Source organism: Sturnus vulgaris, chromosome 19, assembly GCF_052056855.1.
Source record: "Sturnus vulgaris isolate bStuVul1 chromosome 19, bStuVul1.hap1, whole genome shotgun sequence".
Classification (NCBI taxonomy): Eukaryota; Metazoa; Chordata; class Aves; order Passeriformes; family Sturnidae; genus Sturnus; species Sturnus vulgaris.
Window position 1 is genome coordinate 7,208,576 of NC_142261.1, and position 21,147 is coordinate 7,229,722.

General features: G+C 39.4%; 1 protein-coding gene across 9 annotated transcripts in view; it reads left to right on the plus strand.

Moving 5' to 3' along the window:
• ARVCF (ARVCF delta catenin family member) overlaps positions 1-21,147 on the plus strand; it is a 245,977-nt gene that overhangs the window by 73,496 nt on the left and 151,334 nt on the right. For 8 of the 9 annotated variants that reach the window (XM_088176225.1, XM_088176232.1, XM_088176227.1 and 5 more), the window contains 2 exons: positions 9,908-9,974; positions 17,796-17,897. The gene's annotated coding sequence lies outside the window, so the exon portion shown is untranslated. The remainder of the gene's footprint in view (positions 1-9,907; positions 9,975-17,795; positions 17,898-21,147) is intronic. The other variant, XM_088176235.1, reaches the window with a different exon arrangement.

Sequence of the window (21,147 nt, forward strand, 5' to 3'; positions counted from 1 at the left end):
CAAGTTAATCACTTGACTCCTGATTGTGTTTCCATGACAATTGGATGGGTTTATGATTGACACACATACAATTAAAATCTGCCCTTCAAAACTGTAAATCTCAGAGACCTAATGAGAGCTCAGTCATACTCCTAAACAACTTCCAGTACAAGAATGCTGAATTGTGACTTTCAGCAGCAAAGGGGCTGCAGTTTGTGGGTTTCAGCATCAGTGAACAGGGCCGAGTAATGTTAGGATTTACTGTGGCCTTAGCCTTGGATTTAGATCTCGCCTAAATGTGGACTTTTATTCTCTTAGTGATTTAAAGTTCTGTGGGTTTAGTGATTTCTTTTAATTAACATCTTGAGTGAAATTACGTAGTTCTTCCACAATCTAATTTCCTGTTGCCTTCATGTGGGACTGAGTGTGGCTAACAGTGAGAGACTCTGCTAGAGTTTTTAATAATAAGTTTATGCATATACCAACTCTAGGAAAATATATGCTAATGGCTTTACCAAAATTTACAGAAATTTATGGGCACTTTGGTGGATGAAAAAATCTTATTTAAAACCATAGCATTCACTTTATGTTATTAAAACTCTGGTATTGTTAATCAAAGTAGGTTAATAACAGGGTTTCAGTGGAAAGTATATTTGCTTCATGCTCTCTTTTAGTGTCTGGAGGGCCTCCACATGGCAAAGTCCATCTCCCTTTTTAAGGGACAAGAACAGTAGGACTGAGATGAGGCCTAGAGAGAATAGCAGCTTATTTTATATTATCATGGAGATTTATTAGCATTATATGAGCAGCTTAATATAGTGAGGCTTTTTTTCTTCAGACTACTCAGGGTGATTACATTTTTTTGATATGAAGTATATCACTATTTGTTAGTCCATTGCAATTTTTCTAGCAAGTCTCAGACAAGGATATTTTTTGTGGAGTTTTGCTAGTCTGATATAGTGTCATTATATCTGATACTGTATTCATATGATCTGTTTCATTTCTGTGTGTTTTGAGATCTGAGAAGCACCTAATGCCTGTGACACTGTTGTGATTTAAAATCAAAATATCTTGCTCATTTCCAAGGTATTTGTATGAAATATATTTCCCTTCTGTAATAACTAGTCAAGCTGAGGGTTTTTTGAGGCCGGCATTTTTAGCATCATCAATCCTTAGCTGCATTTTTGGTGCCACAGAAACAAGAGACATCCCTGAATCATTCCAGAGGAGTAATAAAAGCAGAGGGGAGAAGTTTGGCAGCTGAACATTGGTGGTGAGCCCCAGCCCTGGGGTGCTGGAGCTGGCACAGCCCCCCGTGAGTGTTGGGGCTGCAGGATCTGCAGGTGCTTGGCTGCTCCCATCCAAAAAAGAGCAGATGTGCAGCCAGATTCTGTCTGTTAAATCCCCACGTTATAAATATTTAAGATGCAAGTAAGACTTGTGTGGTGGAGCCACTGCTCTGCTGTGTTTTTGGCGGTCAGTCCTGTTCATCAGTTTTATTGTATTGGTGCTGGTTGTGAGGACACTGTCCAGGCTGGCAAAACTAAAATGAGATCTGTCAGCTCTTTGCTGCCTTGTGGTTCCTCATGTTGTGTTAGTGCCTGTGGTGCTGCTCCACTCCCTGAGCCTGAGCTGATGGGAGCAGAGTGCTCAGCTGAAAGGTTCTGCAGTGTGTGAGATCTCAGCTACATCAGCTCAGAGAAATGTCCTGTCTGTGCATCTACACCTCCAAATGCTCTGCCACTGCTGCTCCTCTCACCTCACTTGTTCTCATTTCTGTGCTTTGTGTGAGCAAAAGGGGAAAGGGTACATGGTACTGAAAGACAAATTCAGCAGGTATATCAAACCGGTATTGATAAATACATAAATTTTAAAAGCGATGCAGTTCCACGCTTACTGTTCTTACCAGGAATGTGTATTAATCCTTCTGTCAACATGAAGAGCAGGAACTGTGGCATGGAGCAAATGTATGTGAATTGTTTTCCTGTTTATTTCTCTTCTGGTAATTACCTGTTCCCTTTCCTGACCAGCAGTGGCTCCGTAGGACAGACTCAGTGTGTGCTTTCTTCACTGTTCACCTTATTTTCCTTGTTTCTTTGCTGGCATGTGTTTTTTTCCTTCTTGTTTTCCTTCTGTCTAGCCATAGAGACAGTTCTCTGCGGTCACTAAATCATGTATCAAAATTAGCAATTAAAATGAATTACTCCAAAACCGTTTGTTCTGTTTGTGTCTCCACTGGTAGCAAAATGCAGTATTTGGGACTCTGGGGTCAAGCTGTCACTGAAATAGATCAGGCAGTTTATTGTAATGCCAGATTTCTAGTGATCTGAGTTTATTCCCCTACCTTTTTTCTTTTTTTTTTCTTTTTTTTCCCTTTTCTCCTTTCTATTTTAAATACTGGCTTGTCTATCTCAGAGTCCCAGCACTCTTTCTTGGTTAGGTTTTCTGTAGCACATCCTCTCAATATTTCTTAGAAAAACAACAAGAAATTGCTTGAAATTAGCAAGATGTTAGAGTTTTAGGAATATGTTTTCATGTAATCCCTCTTAATTGGCCTTAAAGATAAATACAAAACAAGGAGTTGGGTTTCTTTTATATATAGGTCTAAATAATTGATTCAGCCTCTTTACAGGAGATTTGTAATAAATTTTCTATATCAGAAGAGCTACAGTAATACATGAAAAAGATGAGAGCAGTCACCATAAAAAAGAAAACAGTGTGGCAAAGCAAATAATTTTGCTTCAGAAGTGCCTGGATAACCAAATTCCTACTGCTTTCATGTTTTAATCCTCTTAAAAGAAGAGGCTGAACTCTTTCAGTGTTTAAAGACCAGATTAAACCCAACAAACTGTTACAATTCTATGATCGTTAAACATATGCACTGGAAACACTAAGAAACAAACTGTTAATAAATGCAGATATTTACCATGCTTCAATTAATGTAAGATTATAGATACTTACAGAACTTTTATGTGAGTGTGGGAGCACATGCTTCTGGAAACCTAACAGTGCATGTTTTAGCTGCTCTAGTTTGTCCTGGGAGCTGAGACCTGTATCTTAGTGTTTGAATGAGATGGTGTATCTCTAAATAGCCTGAGTGCTATGACTGCCCAGTAGCTTGAATGCATTAGAATGAAGCATGAAGCTTGTAAGAGTTCTGGGACTTGGAATAGAAATATTCATCGTACTTCCTTCTTCATTAAGCTATCTCTGCTTCTTGTGTGAATTCCCAGCTGGCCAGGAAAGGTTACTAAGCTCTTATCTGTATCAACTGCAAATGATTGATTTCTTCTATCCCTAGCTATTCTTCCTGCCCATCTGTTTTACCTTCTTAGAGCAGTGATTTTGGATGCTATTTATATCTTTCCTTGGCAATTGTTTTTCAGTTTAGATTACTACAGTAACTCACCTTTAATTTTCCCTTTGCTTTACTGAAGCAATTTATATAAATGATCCTGATCTGTGCTAATGTCACACTGTTCCATGTGCATGACTGAGTAGAGGCCCTACTTTTGTCTTCATGTGAACTTTCACCCTTCAGCTCATCATTAATAAACAGAACTTACTAAATTATCTTTAAACAAAGGAAAATGGAAACATTGTTATGCAGTTAAATAAGATATACATGATAGTTGTGTGAGACAGATGTGCTGTTCTCTTCTGCTGTCATCCAGGTACAGATTTTGCATCCTTGCAATTTCTACTGCAAAAACCTCATTAGTCAAATCAGTGCTGCTGTGGAACAGAAAGTTTAAAGATTGCCAGCACATCTGAAATGATCTGACTACTTGTACCATTTGGTTTCCTAACTGTTTATATGTATTTTGTTAGTTGGGGAATGTTCATTAAGTTTACCTGCATACCCCTTGCCAGTTTTCTGGAAGATGTGTGCAGCTCCTACCACCCAAGAGAGTGCTATGGATTCTGCAGGTTTGCTACAGGGCTTCTCTTGTTTCAAGCTGCTTTTCTAAGTTCTTGTTTAAAAAAAAAAAAAAAAAAATCCTCCTTCATGTAAACTATAAGACATGTGACTGAGGCCTCATTCAAGTGTGTCTTTTTTAAGGACAAGAGGAAGGCATTACTTAGGTGTTAAGGATTACTTCTGAGATTCCTGAGATTCTCACTCACAGCTCTTGACCTTCAGCAAATTGTCATTCTCTCTATGATTTCTCCAGTCTTACCTCTATTTTTTTTTGTTCCTTTCTTTTACCCTTATTAGCATGTGACAGTAATCTGTCTGTGGTAGAAGGTCTTATGGCAGTTACAGGATTAGGTGCTGGTCCAGTAGTGACTGCATGAAGTATTCTAGTGGTCAGCTTAGACTATGAAGAGTATTCACATTTATCTGCAGCAATGCAAATTATCAGGAAAACAGTTCTTAAGCTAGGCTACCCTATAATTTTATTCACAAAATATTGTTAGTTAAGCTTTCACTCAGGCTGATTTTCTTCTTCCGTTTGGGCACAGAAAGAACTGGACATTTTTCAAGTACATATTTTTGGTAAGAAATTTCCTAGCAAAGTATCTGGTAGCTGCTTTTGTTCCAGGTTGAACCCTTGCCAGTGTAATTGCCAGGGCAGAAGCTGCTGGCCCCGGGCAGTCAGTGCAGCATCATGAGCACAGCAGAGCAGTCAGAGCAGCCCAGGAACATGTGCTGGTGCTGCCTGCACAGTGCTGCTGCTCATTGTCATCCCAGCGAAACTCGCTCCTGCACCTAATCTGGGCTCTACCACTACAGTAGGATATTGATTGCAAATTGCAGCTTTCCTTTTGGAATTAAAATTGTGAATAAGATTCTTCCAAAAATTCCAGCTTGCTTTGGAAAATCTGCTCTCTTGACCTTATGGTTACAGGACTGCATCTGGCTTGCTCGAGAGAGGAATTTCTACCCTGGAGAATACAAACATCTGCAACCAGTTTCCCACAGTTGTGCACTAATGTATTATTACTAAAACCAGGATTAATTTTTTTATCCTTCTTTTTCCAAGATTAAATTTCATTATAGAATTTTGGAAGATCACCTTTGCCTCCTATTTAAATGAATAAATTTTTCCTCTTTCTCTAATACATAAAAGGTGACTTTGGTTACCCTGTGAATGCTATCAAGTTCAATTTAGATACCCTTAGTATACTAGAAAACAAAATTAGGTAATTCATCATCTAAATTAAATGAAACACCATATTAGCATGTAATATAACAAAATTCCTTTCAAAATTTTCATAAAAAGTGATCAACTGCTGCATTTTAATTTAATTGGGTGTGATGAATTCTTATGCATATTAGGCTGTAAAATTCTAAATTACATTTTTCAGTAAAATGTGTTCAGTTGTAGTTTTACTGCTATGTAAGTTCTTGAAACAATGCTGTTGGTAAAGTCTCACTTATTACATGTATATCTGCACCAATGTGGTACTAGACCACGTATACCTTGCCTTTCCATTCCTAGATGTCTGTTTGCAATGAGAATTATTAGGAACATAGTACTAGCAGCTGTCAGCAGGCTCTTGATAAGAAGATTATTATGTGTTAACTTTAAAGAGTTAGGAATGTATAATTCATGGCTACTTGGTGGATTTTGCAGATGTCCCAGTTGTACACAGTTGCTAATCGGAATGACATGATGGAAAACAAGTCTTGGAAATACTGTCATTTAGGTTTGTTGCAATCAAGAAACTGCTGTTGGAGTGCAACTTTTCTGTTTGATGTTCAGGAGGAAATCTTAGTTCTGTATTAAAAACACTAAACTGTCTGGGCTTCTTATAAATATTAATTTACCAAATGCACAGAAGTCTGTGACATTTCCTTCAGAAGAAAGGATTAGCTTTAATTTTGCTTGTATCGTAGCACAGCAGAGTGAATCACTGTACATTGGCTTTTGTAGTTCTGTATTTCATACATTTTCTTTTAATATGTCATGTCTTTATCAACACAGTAACACAGCAGAGGAAATAGGTGCACCTGGTTTGGCAGAGTTAGTTCAGCCGTTGTTTCTTTAATAAATGATTTACTTCACTGGTAGCATGTAATGACTTGAGTGACATTTTATAGGCTGTTGTACATTTTCAGTCCTGACATTTTAAAAAGCCACAGTTCTTATCTGTGACATGTCTGTGTACTGATGCATGGGCTCTTTACTACTTTTGTAATATTTATACAAAATTTATTGGCAGTAACTGCTATTACCCAGCACATCTCTTTTGAAAGGTCTGTGTATCTCTCCGTGTTGACTGAGCTGTTCAGAGGGGGTTTGGAACTTTCTGGGCATTTTGCCACTGCTTCTGTCCGAACTTTGTCTGCATTTGTATCAGCTGCTTTAGTTAGTGGTTGCTCGCTTGATGTTAACATGCTGATTTACACTATAATTAAGAATGAGTAGGAGTTTCTGAGGGAACTCAGAGCTCCTAAGTAACACAAAAATAATGCTGTTTTAAATAAATTTCTAGAGATAATTGAGTGTAAATATTAAAATATCAAACAGCTTGAAGTCCATCTCTTTTGATGGAAAGCTTTGTAATGAGTGTGCAGGGCGGCTGCTGTTCATTATGTTTGTATCACATCTTTAAGGGGAGAAACCTCACTTCCCATGAGTTTTTCATATGTTTTGATGCAAGTTTTGACAGAGCATATACCCACACACTGAGTTGTGTAATGTAGCTACCTCATGTTTGCCATCTGATACCTTACATAAAAGCAGAACTGTGCTGTCAGTCAGAATACCCTACATTTCTTTGTGAAATAAAATAGCAGTTCAGCAAATGAAGATGTAAGGTGAAGGAAGAAAATTCTTTCTTTTCACCTCCTTGTCTCTTGGTTAAGTAAATCACAGCAGATACAAAATCCACTTCAGAGAGCTCTATTCAGCTCTGCCCAAACTTCTGGTGATTTATCTGTGACAGAGCTCTTGCCAAGGAAAACATACAATTGGAGGGTATCAGCTTCTTGCAATCAATAAAAACAAAACATGACAGACAAATTAATCTGGGAGTAAGTGAGCTCTTTTCCACTGGTCTCTTTTCCATTGGGGTTGCTGTTGGCAAGTGAAGTTGTGCTGACTGCAATCCACTGCTGTAAGTGACAGAAACATTCATTCCTGAGGCTGCTTTGGAGCCATGAGTCTGCAGGTAATTTTTCTGCTACCAAATAAATTACATCATCCAAATTCCTTGTTAGTTATTTTAATGCCAGAAATGCCAGAGAGGAGGTCGTTTGAGTGACAGAAAGAACCAAAGATAAAGGCTTTCCATTCATACCTTGGGCAAGATTTTGCAATGCATGCTTATAGTCGTATTGCAGCTGAATTGAAAAGCAGCCTGCTTGTCCATCCACACCATGTTTTTGTCTCATTTATTCTGGACTACACTGCTTGCTTGCCTCACACTTGGCAGCGTTAATGTCACCAGTTTCTGTTTTCAAGAGCTTGGGTAGATGCTCAGAAGCCTTCTGAATAAGGGACTGAGAAGGTGTGAGGAGTGGATTACTAGCACAGGCCAGGTGTGGCTGATGGTACAAAATAAGACCTTAGGAAAAAGGAATGGTAGAACAGGTTGCTGCTCCACTTGCCATCATGCTGTTTGTATTTTTACAAACATTTTATTTTTTTATTTTTTGTATTCTTCTGTTGGCAGAGCACACATTTGCAACGGTGCAGAATCAAAATTTGTCCCTAAGTCCTCCTGTAGTCCAATAAGCTGCTCACATTCTCACCATGTTAGAAAAGCTTTAATAACTAATTATGTTCACTGGAGTAGGACAGGAATGAAGTGTGGTGGGGATGCAATTGTGGAACTCGCTGACTGGCAAGAAACACTTTGCTGATAGATGCTTTACTTTCCCAGACATTTTTGCAGTGTCAGTGCCTTGATGTTCTGTTAAGTTCTTTGTTCTGAAAATATTTATCTTAATTAGTTACTATAGCTAGAGACTAATTGTCTGATTTCTTTTTTTTTTGTCATTTGTTGGCGAGCAAACATAAAACCACTCAGTCTTTAACAGTGCTACGGGGGTAATTAGTTACAAGTGAGAGATAACAAGCAATCTGAAAAGGCATTACAGGTTTTTCTCCACCTTTCCCATTTGAGAGCTCTAAGATACTTGATTAAAATCAGCAATAAAAGTATATCACTGGAATGAAGCAGCATTTTTGTAATGAAACACAGGTGTTTTACCAAATGTAATGCCGTCCAAGCTGGTGGGGTTTCCTCCCTCTTCCCTGTCCCCCGGGTCGTGCTATCAAATGGGCAGCCAAGGGCTGCAGAGGCACTGTGCAGGATAACCATGAAGCTCAGCAAGCTGCACGCTGCCCAGGACTTGGGGCTGAAGCTCTGAGCTGCCATCAGCCGATATAAACCAGCACTTGGCTTCCCCAGCAGACAGACTGTGCCCGTGTGAGCCCAGCATTGTGTGAGCCAGGTGTTTGCCACAACCCACAGAGCACTTCAGGGACTGTCACTGCTTTGACAAATACCCTGCTCAGTGAGTAAAATGAAACTCTTAGATTTGTGTTAAAAAGACAAGGAGTTCTTTCTTGGTAATCAAATAAATAAAAAAAATAAATTTCAGGCAATACAGGTGTGATTATCACTAGAAGACCACCAGTAACAGTGTGGGTGTATATAAGAGTGCTGATATTTTATATACATGTTTTTGAGATCTTGTCAGGTAGGCAAGTGCACTTTATTCCCACAACATCCCACAGCTGTACATGAATGCTGTAGTGGGACTGGGTCTTACCCAGGACATCCTAAGCCTTAGGCAGTTTGTCTTCTTGACTCTGAATCAACAACAAAAATACAGGTGAAAAAGGAGGAAAGAAAAATCAAGGCACGTATTTTTCTGGTAGTTTTTGTCTATTCCCGATGACACTAAATATAAAACATTATTTATTTCTGGCTTAATAAAAGAAATAAAATTAGCTTACTTAGAGGAGATAAGTCATATTCACATGAGACAAAAGCTAAAAGCAATTAGGCTTCAAAGAAGCTCTCTTCTTACATCAGAGATGTAGAATTATCTTTTAGCACCTCTGTGGTTACAGTGAGTCTGCAGGATTGAAGTGCTTTTCCTTACTTACCATTCAGATTATTTGGCTGCTTTGTGCCATGCAGGCAAAGGAGGAGCAGTGAGGAAGGGTCAGGTGATGGAGCCATGTGTTAGTGGAACGGTAAAATGGTAAAATTTACCTGAGTGAAACCCAACAAGGCTGATCTGCAGGAATCAACTGCTTCAAATATTCTTGCTGTCAGAGAGAGTAGGAGAATGGGAAGCCAAGACAAAGGATCCTGTTGGTTAACTGTGGGAAATTGCTCAGATGAGGAATGCTGTAACAGGAATGCTGCATGAAGCTCTAACAAAAAATGAGATTTTGAAAATCACTGAGTTCTTTCTGGTGAATTTGCTGCCCTAATTTCTCTTATTTCCTGCTGTTAGAAGAAAAAATGTCAGACAGGATGAGGTGTATCTGTGGAACCACAGTTGACGTTTTTAGAGCCACTAGATGGCATTTAGACCCGGATGACTGAAAATGCTCTGGTGTGTGCTTATGAGGGAAATATTTTTTGCACTTAAATCTAGTAATTAATCAGGAATTAAATATATATTTGGTTAAATTTTAAGTTTAGGAGTGTGTGATTTATGCATATATGAGGGGCACTGGGACAGAAATCAGGAGGATCTTTTAAAGGAGTTTACTCTCAATACTCTGTGGGATTTTCTTGGGATTTCAGGTGATGGTGGAATAGATGCCAGAGATGCTGGTTTGTTTTTTTTTTGTAAACCAGCATGACTCAGAAATGGGAACTGAGGAGAGATACAAATACAAGACTTCCACAATATTATGTAAATGTTACCAGTTATTCAAAAATAATCCCCTCTTCCTACTTCCCACACATGGAATAAAAATATTTGTTATTTTCTTTGTTTCTCTTACAGAGTTATTATCGAACCAAGGGAGAATTTCCATCTTAAAAGCCACTACAAGAAAGAAAGATTATAAAAGGTACTGTGTTTCTGCAGCTGAGTCTCTTGAGTGTCTTGTTACTATTTCATTTTCTGTGTTCTTAAATCCTTAATAAACCTTGTCCTTTTATTAAATTGTCTTTACACCTCAGAAATTCCTTTGTTTGTATGCTACTGAAGGCCAACTAAAATTTGTTTAGCATAGTGGTAGAATGATTGAGTAGAAAGAAGGGAATACCCCTATGATACCTCTTAAAACTGGAACTAGGACAGGACCCTCTGCCATTGTCCATTGTGCCCAGAGCAGAGGCAGTGGCAGGGATAAAACACAAGTGCAGCTGAAGAAAACAGGGATGACAATTTTCTCTTTTGTGCCTTCTCTCATCCATCTCTCCCTTTTCCTCTTACCATGGAAATAGTAATTTAGCTTCATTCTGCCCCTGACAGAGCAGGGGATGTCTCTCAGCTGTGGGACTTGTTCCTACAGGCAGTAAGGGTCAGACTGTCAGGATGTCTTTTCCTCTCTCCATGCCCTCCCTGCCAGCTCTCTCTTTGTCTTTCTGGGAACAAAAGCCACTCGATGACCATAAGCATTTTCTCTGCTCTGAACCTCAGCACTTTGGTGTACCTGTTTTAAATCTGGAGACTTGAAAGTGAATAATGGGATTAAATATTAAAGTACTCTTGTTTATTTTCCTGAAATATTGCTCCCTTCTGTGTATTGCTTTATTTTTCTCAGTGTAGGTGGATTATAGTTTCAGCCAAGCATTCCTTGAAATAATCCTCTGAATAACACGTCATGTTACTGATTTTTAAAAAGTTATTTCCATTTTCATTTGATTACTTTTAGATTAAACATATTTCCTTTTATATATGTCAAACCAAAAAGTTTTATTGGAACGATTCTCTGCAGAGTTTACATTGTATTTACTGTCTGAATTGTTTGGGACTTACCTCTGTTCCTTTCATAGTTTTACTGAAATGAGTTAGAAGTGTTTATTATAGCTGAAATGTATTCCTATTGATACAGCACAGGATTTTAATATCAGTATAATGAGGGAATTTGCTTTAAACATTTGAAGCGGTTAGAAAGTTAAAGCAAAATTGTTATTTTTGCCACTCAGCAGTTACCAGCAGGATGGTTATTAAAAAGGAATGTTTGAATAGAAGAAGCAGATCTTAAGTGATTAGGAAGAAATATTTCTGCTTCCAAATAATTGTAATTAGGCACTAGTGATAAGTTCGTTCCTGGAAATAGGAAATATTCTTGATGGGGGATATAAACTACAAAAAGCATTAAGATGTAGTCAAAGATAAAAATGTAGAATAGGCTTGGAAGGGGTGAGATCAGAGTCTAACTATAGCTACCTGGAAGAAAATGACTTCTCCAAAAGACAATTTTACTGACCCCCTAAACCCAATATTTTTCCCAATTTCTGCTGATTTTCAGGTCATAGTCAGCCTCAGCACAGAAGACATAATTGAAATGTGGTAGTTGAGCAGTTGAAATGCAGGTTTATGAGCAGGCCAGATTCAGAAGAGGTTTTCCATGCAGGGAAGGAGGGATGTGGAGAAGGGGATCCCTGGTGTGGTGTTGGTTTGGTGACCTGTGCCAGGCTCTCACCACCTGCAGAGCAGCCTGGACACCACAGCCCAGCTCTGCTGGCAGCCCAAATGCTGACATTTGTGATAGAGCCACAAACCAGTGAATAAAAAGCTCTTGTAATAAAGATATAAATCTTAGTCTTGAAAATGGATGCTTGCAGTTCTGCTCAGTGCATGGCTGTAGCATTGGCAGTGGAAGCACAGCCCCGCGTTTCTGTTGCGTGCGAGGGAAGATCTAAATGAGTAAAGACCACTTGAGTCTGCACTAATCAATGGGGTTACTATGGCATCTTGATATGAACCAGGCATGTCCTGAATATTGCTCTCTGAGGGCTGCTTTGGCTGTCAGTTTAACCCCACAGAAGCCAAGATGCTTGGCTAATAGAATAGGAAACGCTTTTCAGGGAGAAGGATTTCTGCCTTGAAAATTTAGCAACGCCTTGCAGCTGGAAACAGGGGAGTTGAACTGGCAGCTCTTGTGGCAAAGCTTCTGACCCTCAACCAGGCACTACCTCTGGAGCAGCACCTTTTTGCAAAACATAAGGTGTAACAAAGACTGTTCTGTTGAGAGGTGTTACATGCTAAAATCCATCATGTGGAATGATGACTTTCTCCAAGACTTTCATTAAAATGTGTCTGTTTTTCCTGTCTTTATGTTTATGCATGAACTGAATGATTATTCAAGACAGCAGATGAGTTAAATACTTTTATTTTGCTCAGAAATTATTTATTAGTTCTCAAATGCATGTTTGCCTTGTAATACTAAAGAGTTGTGGTGTTAATCAGCACAAACTTGGATTGCATCCTAAACTTACAAGGGTAAAATGAACTTGGATTGCGTTTTAAAATTACAGATGCTGAAACAGTGAAGGGTGTGTTGTGCACATGCCATTGCAGAAAACAGATCAATAGTTTTGGTCTAAACAGAGTAGATTTACTTAGTGCCTCAGGCTTCCAAACGTAGCTCAGTGAAAAAGAGTCCTGGATTTAAAATGACACAGATGTTACTGGAGAGAATTAAAGCTAGTGGGCCTTATTCTCTTTTTTCTGTCTTTGTGTTGCTTTAATCTCTTCATTGATACTGTTCCTGGTTTAAAGCAACATAAGGTGGAAATCTGATTGTTTTTAATGAGAGAGGCTGAAATACAGGAGAGTAATGCAGTAAGATTGGTTGGGAAGCAGCTAATGAAATTATTTTGATTTAGTAGCTTCAAGAATTAAACACGAACATTGACATTGTGTTCTTTCCTGTTTATACTGATGTATTCAGTTCCCTGGTGGAGCAGCCACACAGTCCACTACATGTGGCTGTGAGAGGTAAACAAGACCCATGTTCTGGAAAACAGCTGAAGGGTTTTGGTTTTGTTTTTCTCCTGAAAGCAGGTGAAAACCACAGAGAAGAGGCTTGCTCTGAACAACTTCAGATGTGAGTTTGTTTCCTAGCAATGCCAGTTTTATTTATTGGTATAAAATGCTATGGGAGATACTAAATATATGATTCAGATGGGTTAAAGAATCTGCTTCCATTTGATGCACTTATTTGCATTAATCTTAAAAGTAGTAATTGGAAATGCCCTCATAAACCCCGAGACTGGAGCCCTAGAATTAAAAAGCATTTGTTATTACCCGGGAATGTAGCTGTGCAGTTTTATTGGCCTTTCTTCTACTGTAATCTATGGATCTCATTTAGCTGCATGCAGCCCTGTTCTTCTGAAACATAAAAGGAAGGAAATCTCTCAATAGCCTCAAATCAAATTATCTCTCTGTGTTAATCTACATGTAAAACATCCAAGCCCACTTCTTTAAAGGAAAATAGTTTTACTGATAAGCAGAGCTCTGCTGTGTTCTTTGGATACTAGAATTAAGTGGATTTTTTTTTTTTTTTTTTTTGTCTGCAGAGTGCTATTTATAGCATCAATTAACTCCTCATGGTTGGGATAAGTCATTTGACACATCTGTTGCTGAGCTTAAACAACCATTGTTCTGTGGGGTCACAGTTGGATTTTTTCCTCTCAAAATGTGTAGTGAAAGGACAATTTTCTACCTAATGGCTCTTAGTTTGAATACGCTGCCTAAACGCTGCCTGATGCCTTCCGGGGCATTTGGAATGGGTGGAGCTGTTGGGCTGCCTGGCTGCAGAGCTGACCTCAGCTTTGTTGCATGCCATTTTGTTATTTATCTGCTTGATGATAGCACAATAGTATCTGTTATGAAAGACTTATTATGAGCCTCTGCAGGATTTTCCAGCCTTGCCGTAATATTTCAGTTACTCTGTTTCACCCGTGACAAACTGGCCTGGCTCTGCTGCCAGCCCACTGACTCTTGTTCCTGTGTTTTGTAGAGATTTAATGCTCATAAATACGGGGCTGTTCTCAGCTGTAGTTCCCCACACAGAGCCAGTTTTAGTCACATTCCTGGCAGTAGCCTTTTCTTAAAATGGAAGCCCTTTTGCCAAAAATCTAAACGTTTAAGAGACAAGAAAAATGAGGATTCTTGTGTACTGTTAAGGGAAATCTTGCAAGGTTTCTGTGGAAGGAACTGCATGAGGTTATAACAGTGTGTTTATGTGTTTGGCTTATTTGCAGCCAGATTGGATTGTATATTAATGAAGCCATGCTTTAAAATACACGGGAAAGAAGGACAGACTGGAGTTATGAACTGTGCTGCTTTTGATCTTTATCTTTTTCTCATTGAAATAGCCGTGTTCTGAGAGCAGAGCTATTGATTTTGGGTGGCTCTGCTTGCAAGGGAGGCTCTGGTGCTATGTAACAGTCTCATAGGCTCTTGGAGGAGTTTTCCTGTTATTCTGGTGACTGGTTGTGGTGAGATTCTCTGTTGCTGTCTCTGCTCAGAGTGATCAGTGGCTGAAGGGTCTGTTGGTATGGGTTAGGATCAGGTTGGGGTCAGAGGAAGTGGGGACATGGAGCTGCTGCTAAAGGCAGCTGTGAGAATACTTGGAAGCTGGATATCCACAACTCAGAAAGGGACCACAAAGTGCAATCCATTTTTAAGCAGAGCTCCTTATTGATTTCAGTGGGGGAGACCTTTGAAAAATCGATGGCACGCAGCAGCTTTAGTATGCACGGACATGTGTTCTGGGTGTTAAAGTGATCGGCCTATGAACTAATCAAGCTGGTAGCAATCATGTCTGGCAAGTTGCAAGGCAGAAGAAAAGGTGTCAGAGGCTTGAGATGCAGCAAATTTACTATTCATATTCTGAGAGAGATTGCAAAGTATGATTTTGCTCATTCTAGCTTTGACTTTCAAGTTGCATTTTATTTCTATAGAAAAACTATAAAGGGAAATAGAAAAGTTTTTGGCAATATGTAAACATGAGACTGATTATTATAAGGTATAGTGTTAAACAAACAGAATTGCTGATAATAGTCAAAATATTCTGATTTTTCCATCAGAAACCATCTCTGCCTTGTTCAGACTTTTGGTATTTGCAAGATTTTTATAAAAACGATTCCACCTAGACCCTCATTTGGAAATATTTGGGGAGTGTTTGTTTGCACAGAGAATTTACAGTGCACAGTGTGAATTTATAGACTATCACATACCCCATTAAACCTTAGTGTGGACACTTAGTAGGTGTGAAGTAATCTGCTGCCATTTTGCTGTGCTGTTTTATGCTTAATTAACACAAACACTGATGTCTGAAGGAAGTGTGGCATAATGAGTGCTATGATGGAGGAGTTTAGCTTATTTAGTGTAGACAAGTCCTTAGGTCCCAGGGCAAGAGCTCTGCTTCAGAAAGGTGCTCTTTGCTGTTCTGGTCTATAAATGACAAATTTTACGAAGAAATTGATTTTTATTTACATTGGGTAAAAGTAACCATAGGCTAAAGCATTTACTTTAAAAATTGCCCTTGTAAAAATATTTCAGTTTGAACTTTAGAGCATTAAACAGAATTATTTATGCTATTATATATGTGCAGTTGTGAGAAAGATGTTCTGTATTTCCATAATTTATTTTCCTTTCCATTTGGAAGAAGAGTATAGCAGTTGAAATTTACCTTACTGGGGAAAGAGAGCTACAGTATAATTAAAGCTATGTTGAGAGATTGTACCAGCAAGCCTTGAAAACACTGCATGAAATTTTGGAAGGAAAACCTGAAAAACTCTAGCAGCAAAGTGCTGAAGTGAGGAAACTTTATCAAAGGGAAGCTGTAGAAAGAAGACTGGTGTCATTTAAACATGGAGTAATTAATATATAGAGATTGAATTGGATATAAGAAAATTCTGTATTTTTTTTTTGCTGAGAACTTTATCTTCTCTGAGGTACCACAGTATCATTTCAGTGCTTTTAACTGAAAGGTTAATTAAATCATTTCTTTTTGAATGGATTCAGAGCCATTTTGGTAAGATTGGAGAGGCTGTGGTGCTATTAACCAGAGCCAGTTCTGTAGTGAATTAAGTGTTGGAACTGTATTGCCTTTACAAGCATATGTTTGGATGCTGTTGTTGATGTTGCTTAACTCGTTTCATAGTATGATATTCTGCAACTTTATTTGCAGGATTTGTTTATTTATTTATTTATTTGTTTGTTTATACACGATTATTCCTATCAGATGAAATTTCCTACTGATGTAAAAGATGAAATATTACATGTAGACATATTTTTCTGCAGTGATGGAAGGGGTGAAGTGCAGCATTCATTGCAATGTCCTTAAGATGCAAAGTTCCTTCTCAAGGAGTTCTCCTGTTACCATTTCCTCTGCCCTCGTTCATTCCCCAGTTTAAACCTTGTTTCACAGACTGCCTCTGTCCAAAGGAACACAAAAACCCTGAGCAGCTTTTTTGTTGTTTCTTTTGACACCAGCACAGTGTGTCTGTCTGTGCCTACCAGAGAACTATATTGAAATAGCTTTCTTTGTGAATTCCTCATTGCTATTCATTGGTGGAGGTTGTCACGTAAGGGTCAAATTAGAACTCAGTCAACCAGAGCAGCGAGAGGACCCAGGCTCAAGATAGATTTCAGCATAAGGTCTGAGAAGCAGTTTATTTGAAATGTGTTACATGTATTTTATATATATATATATGGCCAAAATCTTACTCTTTTATCTCTAGAAACTCAATTATGTTTCATTTACTCTCTCTGCTCATTTACTTGAGAATTAGTCTTTCTCTCACTCTGCCTCCTGACTTTCATCTTTGGTCATATCAATGCACAGTTTTTTTACAGCTATATAAGTTTTGAGCCTAGAATTTACTTCTGTTAGTTTAAGAAAAAATGAGATTTCTGGCATGATGGTTCTGTGCCCTTTGAGGTTGGATCCATGCAAAGAAAGGATCATATTTCTGGTAATTTGGCTGAAACACAAGAAATCGTGTTTATACTGCCTTCAGGAAGGCAGACACTACCTGGTCAAGCATAAAATCTGCCAGGGCAACATTCCTCTCTGAAAATGTTCTAAAACATTTGAGCTAGCAGTGTGAGTTTGTACTGGCTCTGCATTTTGTGCCATGTGGTTGCAGCATTTTTGATGTGGTAGTAGCTTAAGACTGGCAGTGCTGCCTCACAGAACCATGCCTTTGCCAAATGGGTTCTGTTCTGTACATTCTCCAGCAAAAACAGGGACTAAATTGGCAGCTGCTGACCAGAGGAGTTTCAGTGATAAATGTTTTAAGACAAAATAAATCAGGGATTTACTGAGCTACACAGATGACCTGATATCCCAGAAGCTTCTTTTGCTTTGGTTTCATGCAGGATCAGATAGGTACACACAGACAGGGAGAACAAGCTGTTGTGCTGTGTGCATCTTTGAAAAATGAATGTCCCCTCTGTAACACATCTCTCTAAATGATCTTGAGCTGTTTGGGGCTTGTACATCTGACAGGGGCCTAAATTTGTGTTGCTAAATAACAGCTCTCGTTTCTGAGAGCATCATATTAGGTTTCTGCATTTTAAATTGCCTGGCTACAATATCCAGCTTTGCAACATTCTTCATCTTTCTTCCAGTCTAGAGTTTTCCCTGATTTAGGACATTAACAGTAAATCTCGCAGGAAGTACAATACATACACAAGTATTGATCACTGATATCAAATTAGATTAATCAAGATGGGTTTTTTTTTTCCTTAGGAATATCAAGATTGGCTTCTCTGAATATTATTTCTTTTACTACAAGTTAGCAGGAAAACAGTGTAATAAATAATTTCTGCAACAGTGAGAAGAACCTGGGAGTTGCCTATGTATAGAAGAGGCTGTAATATCTTATTAACTAACTCTGTCTCTCTTTCTTCTCTCTTGCAGCTGATTCTTCTTGAGGCTGCTCTCCTGCTTTGTCTGTCCTGTTCTAGTCTTAGTGGGTGATGTCCCAGCAGCTCTAACCCTCAGACTTCAGTACCTCACTAGGTGTGTATGGCTCTGTTTTCTCTGCATGCTTTCTGGTGTCGCATGGGGGGCTATAGTCATACTATGCTACTCATCTCCTGTGGCACTTGAGGCTGAGAATGTCATTAGCATGTGTTACGCTTCAGTTCCATAGATTGTCTAAGCCTCATTTTTGTTTTTATTCTGCTGGTCTTCTTCCCTGGAGAAGCACAAAGCTGCTGTTTCCATGCACACTCACAGGCCTTCGTGTTTGCTCCTACAGCTGCTGAGCAGCTCTATGAATGAGCTTCTTGATGCTCATAGAAACATCTCTTGCCAGCAGACTGATAGACTTGGGCTGGTCTGGGATAGAACAGCAGTGGGGCAGCCGAGTTCAGCATCCAGACTGTTGGATGAGAGGAATCCCTGGGAGGCTCCTCCTGTGCAGCAGAGAGCAGCCTGTGCCGTGCCTGTTTGCCGTGCCGTGTCGCTGGCCGCGGGCACCGCGCGCTCCAAACGGGGCTCGCTCACAGCCCTCGCCTCCTTAGCAGCACACAGCACTTGGAAGGGCAGGGCATTGGAGGTTCCCCGTGACTGGTAGGATTTAGGTGTTCAAATCTCACAGGACTTGACCCCTCTTAATCTGAAGGGCTCTTTAAATGCTCTTGACTATCGGCTATATGCTATAATAGCAAAATTAGCATGCAGAGTTGATTCACGTTTTTTATGGAGCACCAAGTGACCCTTGGAGTCTTGGCAGTGTTTCCAAGAGCCTCAGAGAGGGATGTGAGCTGAGGTATTAGCAATGACCAGGACCCCTGTTTTGGCCTCTGCATTGGGGTGATTTTCATCCTGGGTGAGCACTCAGGCTGTATTGACTTAGAAGGGGCCTTGGATGCATTAGCTGAACAGTCAGAATAAACACCTGCTCTTACTTTGCTCTAAGTCTAGTGCAGTACTAATGTATTTAGAGTCACGTAGGCAGCAGAGAGAGATTTGCTGCTGTCAGCGTAGCCTTTGATACTCTGTAGGTAACTGTTTGCTGTGTTTAGAAGTGCAGCCTAAGGAATAATTTTTACCTGGCTGCTCTGGGTCTAATATTTTCATTTATTGATACCCTTTTCAATGCACTTTAATTTATTTATGAATGGTAGCAAATTGCAAGTGGCAACCTGAGTAACTGACTCATGAGTCAGTACTTTTATTTTTCTCCTCCAGTCTAGACTGCTGATAATGTAAATTATTGAAACCCTGGCTAAATAATTAGGGGTGCAATCAACAGCAAGCAAGTATTTATCTGCTAATAAAACATTTGAAATGCAGAAGTCTGTCTTTGTCCAACAATTCTTAAAAGGCAGTTATTGGTCCTACTGCTGTTTCTGCATAGCAATTAGGATTTTTATGGTCACTAATTGTACATCTGAAAATTTATACAGTTTATTTTCTGCCTGTGTTTTTCTTTACAAAGAGAAAAGAAGCATAGTATTCATGGTTATAATGAGGTTAACGCTGTACTTTCTGCAAGGAGATCTCACTGAAGATTTGTACCATTTATAGAACCCAAATTTTCTAGGTTTTCTCAGGTATGGCATCAAGGGCTTATATCTCATTAAGGATTTTCTGAACGGGATCTTTGTCACATTCCCAAAATGTGATTTGAAAGCTCAGTCATCAACTTAATTTTTATTATTAAAGCTGTAACTGCTTCTGAAGAGGGTCTTCTTGATTTTTCCTGCACTGTTGCTAATGCTTTTCCTTAGAACAGAAACTTGCATTATATGTGTTCCACTAGAAATCTGTTTGTTTTAAATTTAGTTACTGTAGATAACGTCATCTTTTCTACAGCTCTGCTTGATTCACTTTTTGAAATCAGTCCACAGACTTACCCTGCTTGTGGGACCCCCAGATGACTTTTGTGTCCTATCATGGTTGCATGTGAGAAAGAGCAGTTTTAGCTGCAGACAGCTCCTGAAAGCTGGGCCCCTGTGGGGAGGGACTGAGACCTGAATTCCTGCTCTGCAGCACCTCGAAGGAGCCTGACTCCATTTGTTAATCCCTGGCTGATCCAGAGCCTTCCTGGGCCTGGAATATTCCCTCATGAGGTGTGTTTGGGTCTGTGGATCTGCTCTAGCACGAGGGCAGTGATGATCAGTCACCCTGGGGTTGTCTTTAGGAATGTATGGTTAGAAATGCCACCCCCACCCCCAGATACATTTCTTCCAAAATCTGACTTGTGCCTGGGTCTTTGCAGTCCCCCTTCTTTCACACTCCAAGGAGTGTGTGAGCATGCCTGCACTCCTGGGAGTACAGAAAACAAACAGAGCTGTCTCCATCTGTGCAAAAGCAGGGAAGCACAAAAGCAGAAACATGGAACTTGGCTGCACACAAGCCAGCTGAGGTCCAGAAAGTCTGGCTGTGTTCATGTCTAGCTGTGCCAGAGCTAAATCATACTGAGATGGAGCAGGTGAGTCTTCCTGTGACTTCCCATGAATCATATTATCCTTTTAGAGGGTTGTGATTCTCCTTTGCAGAAACCAATGTACTCTCTGAAGGTTTTATAGACTTTTAATAATCTATTGGAAGATCTCAGAAGTTGGCAGCTTTGTCTGTATTTGACTAGTCTGTGACATCAGGAAAACCCTTTGGTGGTTTTTGGTTTTCTTTCAGAATTTCAATAGAAGTTAAATCAATGCATAAATGAGAAAAGTCACTTCTGCCTATTGGTCTGCAAACATGAAAGGCTCAAGTCATGGTTATAAGTAAACATTATGAGATTAATACATGATAATCCTTACACTGTTCCCAACATGATTTTATATTACCACTGGTTCCTTTCAACAGCAACTCTCTAAGGGTGAACAATGAACACAGAGCTACTGGCAGGTTATTCCCCATGAAATCAGGGTGTATGTCACTGGATTTGGGTCTGTCACTTCTGCCCCAGTGTCTTTTTGGCCCATTGAGTGGTTTCAGCCATACATGACAAAAGAAAGGAGGCCTTGAGCCTAGTTAGGAGTTCCCAACAAACTGTAAAAACATGCAGCTTAATCACGAATAATATTCCTCTTTGGGAGCATAACAGTATTATAACCACATTATTATGAGCTGCCAATGAATCTGCACAGAAGAGAGACCTCATAAATATAACAGTCTTGGAAAATGTATCAGTCAGGAGTGTGCATCATCTAAAGGCAGTGAAAAATGAATTGTAAAGCATCAGGAAGCAGGGAACTATCTGTGCTCATGGAAATCCTTGTTGACAGATGGAAAACGAAGAATCTTTTGCAGCAAA